The sequence below is a fragment of the Callithrix jacchus genome, chromosome 11 (genome assembly GCF_049354715.1).
Source record: "Callithrix jacchus isolate 240 chromosome 11, calJac240_pri, whole genome shotgun sequence".
In the NCBI taxonomy this organism is placed as follows: domain Eukaryota; kingdom Metazoa; phylum Chordata; class Mammalia; order Primates; family Cebidae; genus Callithrix; species Callithrix jacchus.
The window spans coordinates 106547971-106560397 of record NC_133512.1 but is presented as its reverse complement, the minus strand read 5'-3'; the positions used below and the strand labels follow the sequence as shown (position 1 = coordinate 106560397).

Here is a 12427-nt window from a genome sequence, read left to right as displayed (position 1 = left end):
TGCTAAAATATACCTAACATAAAGCTTACCATCTTAACCATTTTTAAGTGTACAGTTCAGTAGTGTTAAGTACATTCACAATGTTGTGCAACCAATCTCCAGAACTCTTTTCATCCTGCAAAACTAACACTCTATAGGTATTAAACAACTCTCCATCACCCCTTCCCCCAACCCCTGGCAAGCACCATTCTACTCTGTTTCTCTCTGAGTCTGAATACTCTAGGTACCTCAGTAAGTAGAATCATACAGTATTTGTTGTTTTATGACTGGCTCATTTCACTTAACATAATGTCCTGGAGATTTATTCATGTTGCAGTATTCATACTACAACATGAATAAAACAGGAATGTTCTGTTTTAAGGCTGAATAATATTCCGATGTATATACATACCATATTTTGTTCATCCACTCCTCCATCAACAGACACCTGGGTTGCTTCTGTGTTTTGGCAATTATGGTGAATAATGCTGCTATGAATATGAGTGTTCAAATACCTCTTTGAGATCCTGCTTTCAATTATTTTGGGTATATACCCAGAAGGAGAATTACTGGATTATATGGCAATTTTATTTTTAGTTTTTTGAGGATCCTCTATACTGTTTTCCATAGCAGTTGTGTCATTTTACATTTCCACCAAGTGTACCAGAGGTCTAAAATTCTTGTTATTTTCTGTCTGTTTGATAGCCGACATCCTAATGGGTGTGAGTTGGTATCTCATTGTGGTTTATGATTTGCATGTTCCTAATAATTAACAATGTTGAGCATTTTTCATATAAGGGTGGCCATCTGGATATCTTCATTAAAGAAATGTCTGTTCAAGTCCTCTGCTCATTTTTTTTTTTTTTAAGCCGGGTTGTAAGCTATTACAGGAGTGTTTTATATTCTGGATATTAACCCCTTTATCAAATGTTTGATTTGCAAATATTTCTCCCATTCCGGGTTGGCTTTTCACTCTGTTGATTATATCCTTTGATAATCAGAAGTTTTAAATTCTGTAAACAGTCCAATTTTTCTATTTTTCTTGTGTTCCCTGGGCTTTTGGCATTATGACCAAGAAATCATTGCCAAATCCAGTTATGAAGCTTTTGTCCTATGTTTTCGTGTAAAAGTTTTATGGCTTTAACTGTTATGTTCAAGTCTCTGATCCATTTTGTGTTACTTTTTGTACATGGTTTAAGGGAAGGATACCTGAGGATATTCAGTTTCCAACACCATTTGCTGAAGAGATTCTCTTTTCTCCATGGAGTGGTCTTTGTACTCTTGTCAAAGATCATTTGACCATACATGTGAAGATTTAGTTCAGGACTCTCATCTATCTGTATGCCAGTACTATTAGCTTTGATTACTGTAACTCTGTACTAAGTTTTGAGATCAGGAAGCATCATGCCCCCAACTTTGTACTTTTTTGAGACTGTTTTGGCTATACAGGATTCCTTGAGAATCTGTCTAAATTTTAGAATGGATTTTCTATTTCTGGAAAAAAAAAAGCTGTTGGGATTTTGAAAAGGTTTCACTAAATAAAACTGCCAAAGTGGCCGTATCAATTAAACACTCTTGTGGCCATATCAATTAAACACTCCTATCAGCAATGTATGGAAATTCTAGCTCTTTCATATTTCCACTAACATGTGGTATGGCCACTCTAATTTCAGCCATTCTAGGAGGCATGTAAGGGTATCTTGTGCCTATTTAATTTGCATTTTCCTAATGACTTAACGTTGTTGAGCATCTTCTCATGTGTTTACTAACATCCATATATCTCTTTGATGAAACTGTTCAAATCCTTTGTCCATTTTTAACTGGGTTGTTTTCTTATTGAGTTTTCAGAGTTCTTTATATATTCTAGATGTCCTTGATCAAATATATGGCTTGCAAAGATTACCAATCTGTGGTTTCTCTTTTTATTCCTTTAACATTGTCTTTCGAAGAGCAGAAGTTTTACATTTCAATTAAGCCAATAAATTAAAATGTTCATTATAGATGGTGCTTTTGGTGTCATATTTAAGAAATCTTTGCCAAACCTCAGGTCACAAAAATTTTCTGTTGTGTTTTCTTCCACATATATATATATATATTTTTTGACATAGAGTTTCGCTGTTGTTACCCAGGCTGGAGTGCAATGGCACGATCTCGGCTCACTGCAACCTCTGCCTTCTGGGTTCAATTAATTCTCCTGCCTCAGCCTCCTGAGTAGCTGGGATTACAGGCACGCCCACCGTGCCCAGCTAATTTTTTGTATTTTTAGTAGAGATGGGGTTTCACCTTGTTGACCAGGATGGTCTCGATCTCTTGACCTCGTGATCTACCCGCCTTGGCCTCCCAAAGTGCTGGGATTATAGGCGTGAGCTACTGCGCCCGGCCTTCTTCCGCATATTTTAAGTTTAGTTTTTACTTTTCATTTCTTCTGTGTTCAATTTCCTTTATATGGTAAACCTTCTTGGACAATTCCTTCAAGCAGAGCCTAAGAAAGGTAAATTCTTTCTCTGGAAAGGCCTTTATGATGCATTTGTCCAAGTTAACCTAATTAAATTTATAGCTTAGCTGAGAGATTTACAGGTTCCTCTCAGCACTTGGAGTATATTATTCTACTGTCTTCTGATTTCTACAGCTGCCATAAAACATTTCCTACTTATAATTTTTTGTATATAATTTTTTCCCTGAGTGCTTTTAAAACAGTATTATTTCGATTTATTTTGTCTATACTGGATTCAAACTGTCCAACTCAGAGATTGGGCTTCCCAAATCATTAGATTCATGTCATTTGTAAATGTTAGCCCTAATTTATTTAAATTTTTCTCTAATCATTTATTTCTATTCTTACCTTTTGGAACTCCTTTTTTTTTTTGAGATGGAGTTTTGCTCTTGTTACCTAGGCTGGAGTGCAATGGCGCGATCTCGGCTTACCACAACCTCCGCCTCCTGGGTTCAGGCAATTCTCCTGCCTCAGCCTCCTGAGTAGCTGGGATTACAGGCACGCGCCACCATGCCCAGCTAATTTTTTGTATTTTTAGTAGAGATGGGGTTTCACCATGTTGACCAGGATGGTCTTGATCTGTTGACCTCGTGATCCACCCACCTCGGCCTCCCAAAGTGCTGGGATTACAGGCTTAAGCCACCGCGCCCAGCCTTGGAACTCCTTTGAGGCATATAATGTTCATTCCATTTTTCATACCTCTTAACCTCTCTTTTATATTTCTCTTCCTTTGTTTTCCAGAGTACACTAATTCATTCTTTGGTTGGGTTTAAGCTAGCTTTACCTTGTTCACTGCGTGTTTTAAAGAAATAAAATATTTTAATTTCTATATAATATTTAACATGTTATACAGATTTAAACATTTGCTCTGTAATTTGCTATAAATTACTTGACATACTTAAAGTGTTATCTTGCTACATCCTCAAATGAATACCAGTATGTTCACTCTTTTCCTAGAGACAACTGTTTCTTCTGAATGTTCTATGCTGCTTTTTTCCTATGTTGTTTCAATTTTTCCAACTCTACTATGAAAAATTTCAAACTGAAAATCTGAATAAATGGTATAATTAACATTCAAATTCTTCCTTAGATTCTAAGATTATCTTTTCATATTTGCTTTTTCTCTTTCTCTGCATGTTGATTTCCATCACACCACTTGAAATTAAGTTCCAAAGTAACTGACAGAGATAGAAATGAAATAGTGGTTACTTTTAGTGAATTGGAAGAGGCACAGGAGAACCATCTAAAGCATCAGGAAATGTTCTACATTTTCATCTTCATGGTAGTTATACATGTAAAAACTCAGCTATATTCTTGAGATTTGTACATTCTACTGTGTATAAGTTTCATCTCAAAAAAGTATGGGGTTGGGGGGAAGTTGCTGTCTTCAAAACACTTTACTCCTAAATACTTATGCATGTAATTCCTAAGAACAAGGACATTCTCCTATATATTTACATTACCATCTTCCCATTTAAGAACATTAATAATTCCATAACAGTATCTAGTATTCAATCAATGTTAAAAATTTCCCAAGTCTCAAGAATAATTCTTCCCCCCTCAGGATTACACACTGCATTTGGTTGTTATGTGCACTTGGTTTTGTTTATTGCGGAATAATCCCCAACCTTTTTATCGTTCACGACATTAACTTATCAAAGAGTCAGGACTATTGTCTTACAGGAAGTCAACATTCGGAACTGTCTGTTTCCTCATGGTGCTTACCTTTTTCCTCTATCCCCTGTGTTTCTTATAAAATAGAAAGTCCTAAACCGAGCAAGAATACTTCATAGATGTAATCCCAGCACTTTGGGAGGCCGAGGTGGGTGGATCACGAGGTCAATAGATCAAGACCATCCTGGCCAACATGGTGAAATCCCGTCTCTACTAAAAATACAAAAAATTAGCTGGGCATGGTGGCGCGTGCCTGTAATCCCAGCTACTCAGGAGGCTGAGGCAGGAGAACTGCCTGAACCCAGGAGGGGGAGGTTGCGGTGAGCCGAGACCCCGCAATTGCACTCCAGCCTGGGTAACAAGAGCGAAACTCCATCTCAAAAAAAAAAGAATACTTCATAGATGATGAGGTTTAAATCAAGATCTATTTGGTTCTTTCTTAGGAGTCTAACCCTGCTGGTTTTAAGTTTGCTAACTCACTGATGGCAGACTGTTTCCTTGCATGTCTTATAACTTGAGATCTTGAGATCGTTATCTCTGTGAATTCTTAGAGACCAAGATGGGCCGAGGAAGGGTGTGGATTTCTTCTGTGCACTGCCTGAGTGCCACTACCACTCCAAGACCAGCTGTTATGTCCATTTCATGGCTTGAGGGTTCCTGGACAATGCAGGTGGTATAAATTTCGTGCGATGACTCACGCCTGTAATCCCAGGACGTTGGGAGGCTGAGGCGGGTGGATCACCTGAGGTGAGAAGTTTGAGACCAGCCTGTGCAACATGGTGAAACCCATCTCTACTAAAAGAACAAAAAAATTAGCTGGGCGTGGTGGTGGGGACCTGTAATCACAGCTACTTGGGAGACTGAGGCAGGAGAATCGCTTGAACCTGGGAGGCGGAGGTTGCAATGAGCCGAGATTGCGCCACTGCACTCCAGCCTAGGTGACAAGAGCAAAATTCCATCTCAAAAAAAAAAAAAAAAATGAATCCCAAACAATGATGAGAAATGATGAGAATAGGTCCATAGTTAAAAAGATACAGGGGAAACTTTATTTAGAGTACTAAAACAGTCAGGTTTATTGTTATCTTTACGTATTCTGCTGAATCGATTTCATCCCTTTACTCAAGGTAATGTCCTCCAAAGGGTCAGCTTTATGTGAGAATCTGCGTTCCAACAACCTTTGTGACACAGGCTGAAGGCCCAGTGTTGCATCCCCACACATTGATGTCCATATCCTTTGTTACAGAGTGACAAACTGGCCCACCGAAGGCCACTACAGCAGAGGTCAGCAAACTTCTTCCATAAAGAACCAGAGGTTTTGGAGACCACACTGTGAGGTACAAATGCTCAACACGGCTGCTAAAGCATGAAACCAGCCACAAACAACATGTAAACAGATTAGCATTGCTGTGTTCCAATAACATTTTATCTATGGACACTGAAATTTTAATTTTTTTTTTTTTGAGACAGAGTTTTGATCTTGTTGCCCAGGCAGGTGTGCAATGGCACAATCTTGGCTCACTGCAACCTCCACTTTCCAGGTTCAAGCGATTCTTCTAGCTCAGCCTTCCAAGTAGCTAGGTTATAGGCATGCACCATCACACCTGGTTAATTTTGTATTTTTGGTAGAGATGGTGTTTCACCATGTTGGCCAGATTGAGCTCAAACTCCTGCCCTCCAGTGATCTACCCACCTCCTCCTGTGCTGACATTACAGGTGTGAGCCACTGTACCTGGCTGAAATTTGAATTTCATGTAATTTACATAGATTATAAAATACTATTATCCCTTTGACCTTTTCAAGCATTTAAAAATGTAAAATCCATTCTTAGTTTTGAGGCTATACAAAAATAGGCGGTGGGGTTAGATTTGGCTTGAAGGCTATAGAAGGTATAGCAATACTTTAACATACCAGCCCCTATACTTCTCTGGTTTTTCCAATTCCCTCTTTGTTTTCACCCTCTATAGGTTTTTCTTCCTAGTGAGTTCAGCTATACATTTAAATAAACATATTTGATTCAGAATTTCTAGTTGAGAGAGATATTTCTGGACCTACTAGAATACTGCAATGTGGTATACATAAAGACTAAGTAAGTAATACTACCGTTTCCTACAGCTTTCCTTTTCTCAACTATAATACCTCTCAGAAAACCCTTCAGGTACAAGTCTTTTCACAGGTTGCATTGTACCACATGGTATGGCTGTACCATGATTTATACAATCATTTCCCTACTGGTGACATTCTTTACTTTTTCCTCATTACAATAATTTAACAAATATCCTTATATAAATGTCCCTATATATATATATTGGTGCTTTTATGTACGAAATTCCCAATAGTAGGAGTACTACTGGCTTGGAAGATACAGTTCTTGTAAATTTTGACAGATATTATCAAAGTGCTTTCCAATAAGCTGTGATACTTCACATTTCTATCCATAACTAAGGGAGCAGTTTTCTCACTACATCCCTGCCAATAATAATTGATATTTTGCCAGACAGATGAAATGATCTCACAGTTGTTTTAATTTGTACACTCACAACTGAAACTGAACAGTATTCATGTGCTTTACTGTTCATTTGGATTTAATCTTATATGAATTGCCTATTTATATCTTTTGCCTGTATTTCTACTGGGTTTGTCTTTTTCTTGTCAGTTTTGAAGTGTTCTTGTATACATAAGACTATTTACTACTTGTTATCTAGGCATCAATGCTGTTTCCAAATTTACAGATTATTGACTTTGTTAAGGCTTTTGGGGGAGGGGGCACACATAATTTTAAAATTGTATTTAATCAATGTCTCTTATAGATTTTGAGCTAATTAAATTTTAAGATAGTGACCTCAACTCCTAGATTTTACATGCAACCTACTAGATTTTTCTCAAAAGACTTACATTTTTTTATATTTAATCTCTTGATTCTAATAGAATTCACTTTTGTAAGAAGTCTAAAATGTGGCCCAATTTTATTTACTCCTAGATATGCCAGCACCAAAAACTAAATAACTTACTTTTTTCTTATTGACTGAACCATTTTTTCATATTAAATTTTCCAAAATTCTGGAATCTATTTCTAGTCTACAAATAATTTTCAGTCCCTAGAGATTCAAAGTGTCTTACTTTTCCCCCAACTCTTGAATATTAGCTTGGATATTCATTTTCATCAGATCTTTAATGGCCCTGATCCACTGCCTACTAGCCCTCAGTTTGCCAATGAGAAAACTATCCAATTTTTTTTTTTTTGAGACAAAATCTTGCTCTGTTGCACAGACTAGAGTGCAGTGGGGCAATCTTGGTTCACTGTAAGCTCCGCCTCCTGGGTTCAAGCAATTCTCTGCCTTAGCCTCCCGAATAGCTGGGATTACAGGCCCTCGCCACCACGCCCAGCTAATTTTTGTATTTTTAGTAGAGATGGGGTTTCACTATATTGGCCAGGTTGGTCTTGAACTCCTGACCTTGTGATCCACCTGCGTTGGCCTCCCAAAGTGCTGGGATTACAGGCATGAGCCACCGTGCCCAGCCTATCCAATTTTCATTCTCAGATTGCTAGTTTATCTTTCTGAAAGGGCTTAAGATGTTCTCTTTCAACTATTCAATTATACAGCAAGTGTCCAGTCAATCTCTGTTTTCCTTTTTCTGTTGACAATCAGCTGCCCCAATCTATCTGAAGACTGGTATTTTCCTCAACACAGGAAAATTTTCTTTTATTATGTCTGTGAATACATCTTCCCTCTATTTTTGTTTGCTTCTTTATTAAACAGAAGTTGGAACTTTTGCTTTCTTCATGTCTCTTATCTTTTCTCTCATATTTGCCCCCTTTATCTAATATCTTAAAAGGTATGTCTTTAGCTCTACTTTCCAAAATACTCATTAACTCTATCTTAATATTTTGCCTTTCTGTTTAACAAAAGTCAACAATCATACTTTTAATTTTCACGAATTCTGTGAATTTTTAAACCAAACTGATTTGGCTTCAAGAATGAAGTGCATCCTGAGCAATAACATTTTTACACGTTCTACTTGCTTTATTTCTTGAGTTTTCTCTGTTGCTGTTGGTGTTCTAGTCACATTTATAAATGAAAATTAGACTGATTTGGTATGGACTTACTCCTATACAGTTGTATAAGTCCAATAAATGTATCCTCTAAATGGCAAGTGGTTTGTTATATTGACAAACTGTGATATTGTGGTTTATAATAATATATTCTGGTCTTCAACTCCAGTTCCAGGTACAGAGGTCCTAAAACTCTTGTAATTTCCTGAGTGATCAGAGTGCCAGGCGCATCTTTTGTTCTCATATTTGGCCTCTGACCTTGGTTCCTGATACAGAGCTCCGAATCCCTTGGAATTTCCTAGGTGATAGAAGCATCTTTTGTTTAATCAGGTGACTCTTGGTGGGTTCCTGAATGGAAGGTGGTCAAAAGAAAGACCAAGCCATGATATGAAGCCTGGAACTTTCAGCCCCATCCATCAACCTCTGAGAAGGGAGGAGGTCCTGGAGATTGACCTAGTAAATATCACACCTATATGATGAAGCTTCTATAAAAATAACTGAAATGCAAGGTTCCTAGAGCTTCAAGGGTGCTTAACATTTGGAGATAGTGAAGAGTGAGGCTCCTAAAGAGAGCATAGAAGCTCTGCACCCCTTCCCACATACCTTTCCCTATGCATTTCTTCTACCTGGCCGTTTGTCATCGTAACATCTTTTACCTCTTGTAACATCCTTTACAGCAAACCAGTAAATAAATATAAGTGTTTCTCTAAGTTCTGTGAACTATTTCAGCAAATGATCAAAGATTAGAAGATGTGGGAATCCTTGATTTATAGCCAGCTGGTCAGAAGTATAGGTCACAACCTGGAACTTGCGACTAGCATCTCAAGAGGGGGACAGTCTTGTGGGACTGAGCTCTCAACCTGTGGGGTCTACACTATCCCTGGGTAGATAGTGTCAGAGATGAGTTAAATTGAAGGCAATTTAACAACAATTGTAGACAACTGGGTATGGAAACCTAGTTGCTACCTACAGAGAACTGGAGAGTGCTTGGTGGGGAAAAACATCCCCATACATCTGGTCACAAAAATGTGTTGTGTTGACAGTATAGCAGGAGAAAGCAGTTTGTCTTCCAAACAGATTACCGATGGGTATAGAGGTGAGAAAAAGTCTGGTATACTTCAGATGGAAACAGAGTATTCTTTTACTCCTGGGTAGATTAACTTTTACTTTTTACCCCACTGGATTTATCTGAGGTTCAGAGACAGCTGATGTTCACTTCCACCATTTAAACACACACAGCAGTCACACACAACTCTCCAGGCAGAAATTTTGTTTAGAAAACAATTTTTAGAGCTTTTTCATGGAACAAATGCTATAAATTATTTGTTCCATATATGCAGACGACGAACTAACAGGATCCCCTTGTTGTACAACTCCAGGAGACAACATTCACATTGCTATGGACACGTGAAATGTAAGGCGCCACTGGGGACTCAGGACTCAGCAGCCCATTATCTCAAAATATCTGGCTAATATTAAACAACTTTTTTTGAATTCAGAATTTCAGTGTTTTTAATTGAGTTTGGTTTGCTTTGGTTCTCCACAGGACTCACAACTAACACACACCTTCGAAATATTCAAATTTATATTACCTGCCCCATTTATGAAGACCTATGACTTTGTCTTCCTGCCAGAGCAAGACTTTTGACTAATTACTCTGATGACTACCCAACAGGTAAATCCACTTATTTGTAACCTGCTGACTATGCTATCTGCTTCATCAAGATTTTGCTAAGAATGGCTCCCTTCATGTAAGAATCCAGCTCCTAGTATTTTGTTTGGTTTTCTATTTTGGCTTATTCGTGTATCCATTCATATATTTACCATCTTCCAGGAATTCTTAAAAATTTCTAGTTCTCTGACAGAATCCTATCCTGTTTTATTATTCTTGTTACATATCTTTACTATCATGTCAATGAAATTTCTGGAGAGGAACAAAGATAGAAAGGCAAGTGTGCTATCTTGGACTACAAATCTAAGTCCACCTTAAAAAAATATAATCTCATCCTTGGTACTTGATTTCATTTACTGCTGGTAGGTTCTATTGCCCTTTGTTCCTGAGTGTTCAGGACAAACAGAAATATATTTATTTTTATGGAGGAGCTGTCATTCACTACCACAAACAATTTTACTTAGAATGTGAATTATCCTGGCTGAGACTATATATGTAAAGTCCTTAGCACAGAACTTGGAACACAGCACGGCAAATGCTCAAATAATAACTGTTAATGTTAATAAGAATTGAGGCAAGAAAAGGAGAGAAGAGGTAGTTAAGTAAAGGGTTAACATATTCAGATAAAAGAGAGAATGGCAAAATAATGTGCTTGACAGAGTTTAATATCACAAACCCATTTACTGATGAGTTTATGATACATGGTTTTTCTGAGTACTAAATGCAAATTGTTAAACTGGGAATATGATGGACAGAACAAGTTACTTATTTAATTTAAGCCTAGCCAGAATAATTATGGTAAGCCTAGTCAATTCCCTAATAGTTATTCATTTATGATCATTTTACATTGTTAAGAGTCTCAGTTGTTTTTTATTTCTTTTTAAAAGGGAAATTATAAGTTTTAGTGATACTTATAAATTACTCTTGGCCTCTCTCATAAATATGAGGAGGCTAGTTAACCTTAATCATTAGGCTGAGAAATTTGAAAGGCTCCAACAACTCAAGTTTTACATTTGTATATAGGAACTCATATAATTACTAAGTTTAGTAGTACCTGGAAGGAACAAGAATATCCTGATGAAGAGAAGGGAGATGCCTAGGACTGAAGAACACATTTCCTCCTTTCTGCTCATGAATACAGACAATAAAGAATTAATTTAAGATCTACTGGGGATGGGATGTTTGCCATAGTTTTGTTAACACAGGCTGCTTCAAAGATAGAATATCTATTCACAGATAATTCATACATAATTTTACCTGATATTCCCCTTTTAAGTGGGGCATCCCTGGAAAGATATTGCTTGATAATTCCCCCATCTTAATGTGGAAAAAAATCATTTTAATTTCATTCTACCCAACAGAAGAAAGAGAAAGGGTAGGAGAACTCAATTTGTAATTCTGCATAATAAATAGAGTCCATTTTTTACAACCAACCCTCTCTGTTTACGGAAAATGGGCAGGAAAAGTATGACTGAAGGTCATACTTTTTATTCCGACAATACATGATGTCTTTAGAAAGCCATATTTCCTAAGATAAAAACTTACTGGCTGAAAACTTCTAACTCCATTAGTTTTCAAAAAATTTTTTGAGACTGAGTCTTGCTCAGCCACCCAGGCTGGAATGCAGTGACGCATTCTCAGCTCACTACAACCTCCACTTCTCAGGTTGAAGAGATTCTCCAGCCTCAGCCTCCCAAGTAACTGGAGTTACAGGCATGTGCCACTAGGTCTGGCTAATATTTTTGTATTTTTAGTAGAGGTGGGGTTTCACCATGTTGGCCAGGTTGGTCTCAAACTTCTGCCCTCAGGTGACCCATCCACTTCAGCCTCCCAAAGTGCTGGGATTACAGGCATGAGCCACCCTGCTCAGCCAACTCCATTAATTTTCTAAACTCATATGCAGGAATTCTTAACTTCTGAGAGTAAAATGCTTTTATAATAACATTTTTTTCTTAAGTCAGAAAGGAATTTTTGGAACATTAAACAATGAGCAATTGCACTTTTAATTTCTGTTGTCAGAGAGAAAAATGAAAAACTTTGACTTCAGTTGTATTTGGAAATGAATTTTTTTTATTGTCAAAAGTACCCATAGACATTAAAAAAGTAGTGATGTATATAGATGCACTGCTTAAGTCTACTATTTGTTGCACTTAAGAATTATAGATCACCCACAATAATTCCACAGATTTCTCTGCTTTAAATGTTACTTATAGGGTTCATTGTTCCAATGGTAATACTAATATTCAACAACGAAAAGTTAAGTAGATGAGGGAAAAAAACACATCAATCACACTGCAAGTTCGACATCTGGTAATATAACTCAGAAAGGAGATTTCTCAAGGGTGAAGAAAGAAACTTACCTGACGCACATTAGACAACGAACAAGTTCAAGTCTGAAAATCCTGATTTATTTTAAACTAGTGCTTACATATGACTTTGGTTCAAGTTTGGCAGACAGGTTTAAATGTCAAATCCAACACTGGTGACAATACAATTTATTTCAGTTAAGGAACTTGGACTTTGGCACCAAGTAAATTATGTCTTTTTCATTCCTGCA

The 12427-nt window shown here is 37.2% G+C and overlaps 1 protein-coding gene across 12 annotated transcripts in view; it reads right to left on the bottom strand.

The window, feature by feature from the left end:
• The window catches only part of BRAF (B-Raf proto-oncogene, serine/threonine kinase), a 206762-nt gene that overhangs the window by 97541 nt on the left and 96794 nt on the right, over positions 1–12427 (bottom strand). The gene's annotated exons all lie outside the window — the stretch shown is intronic.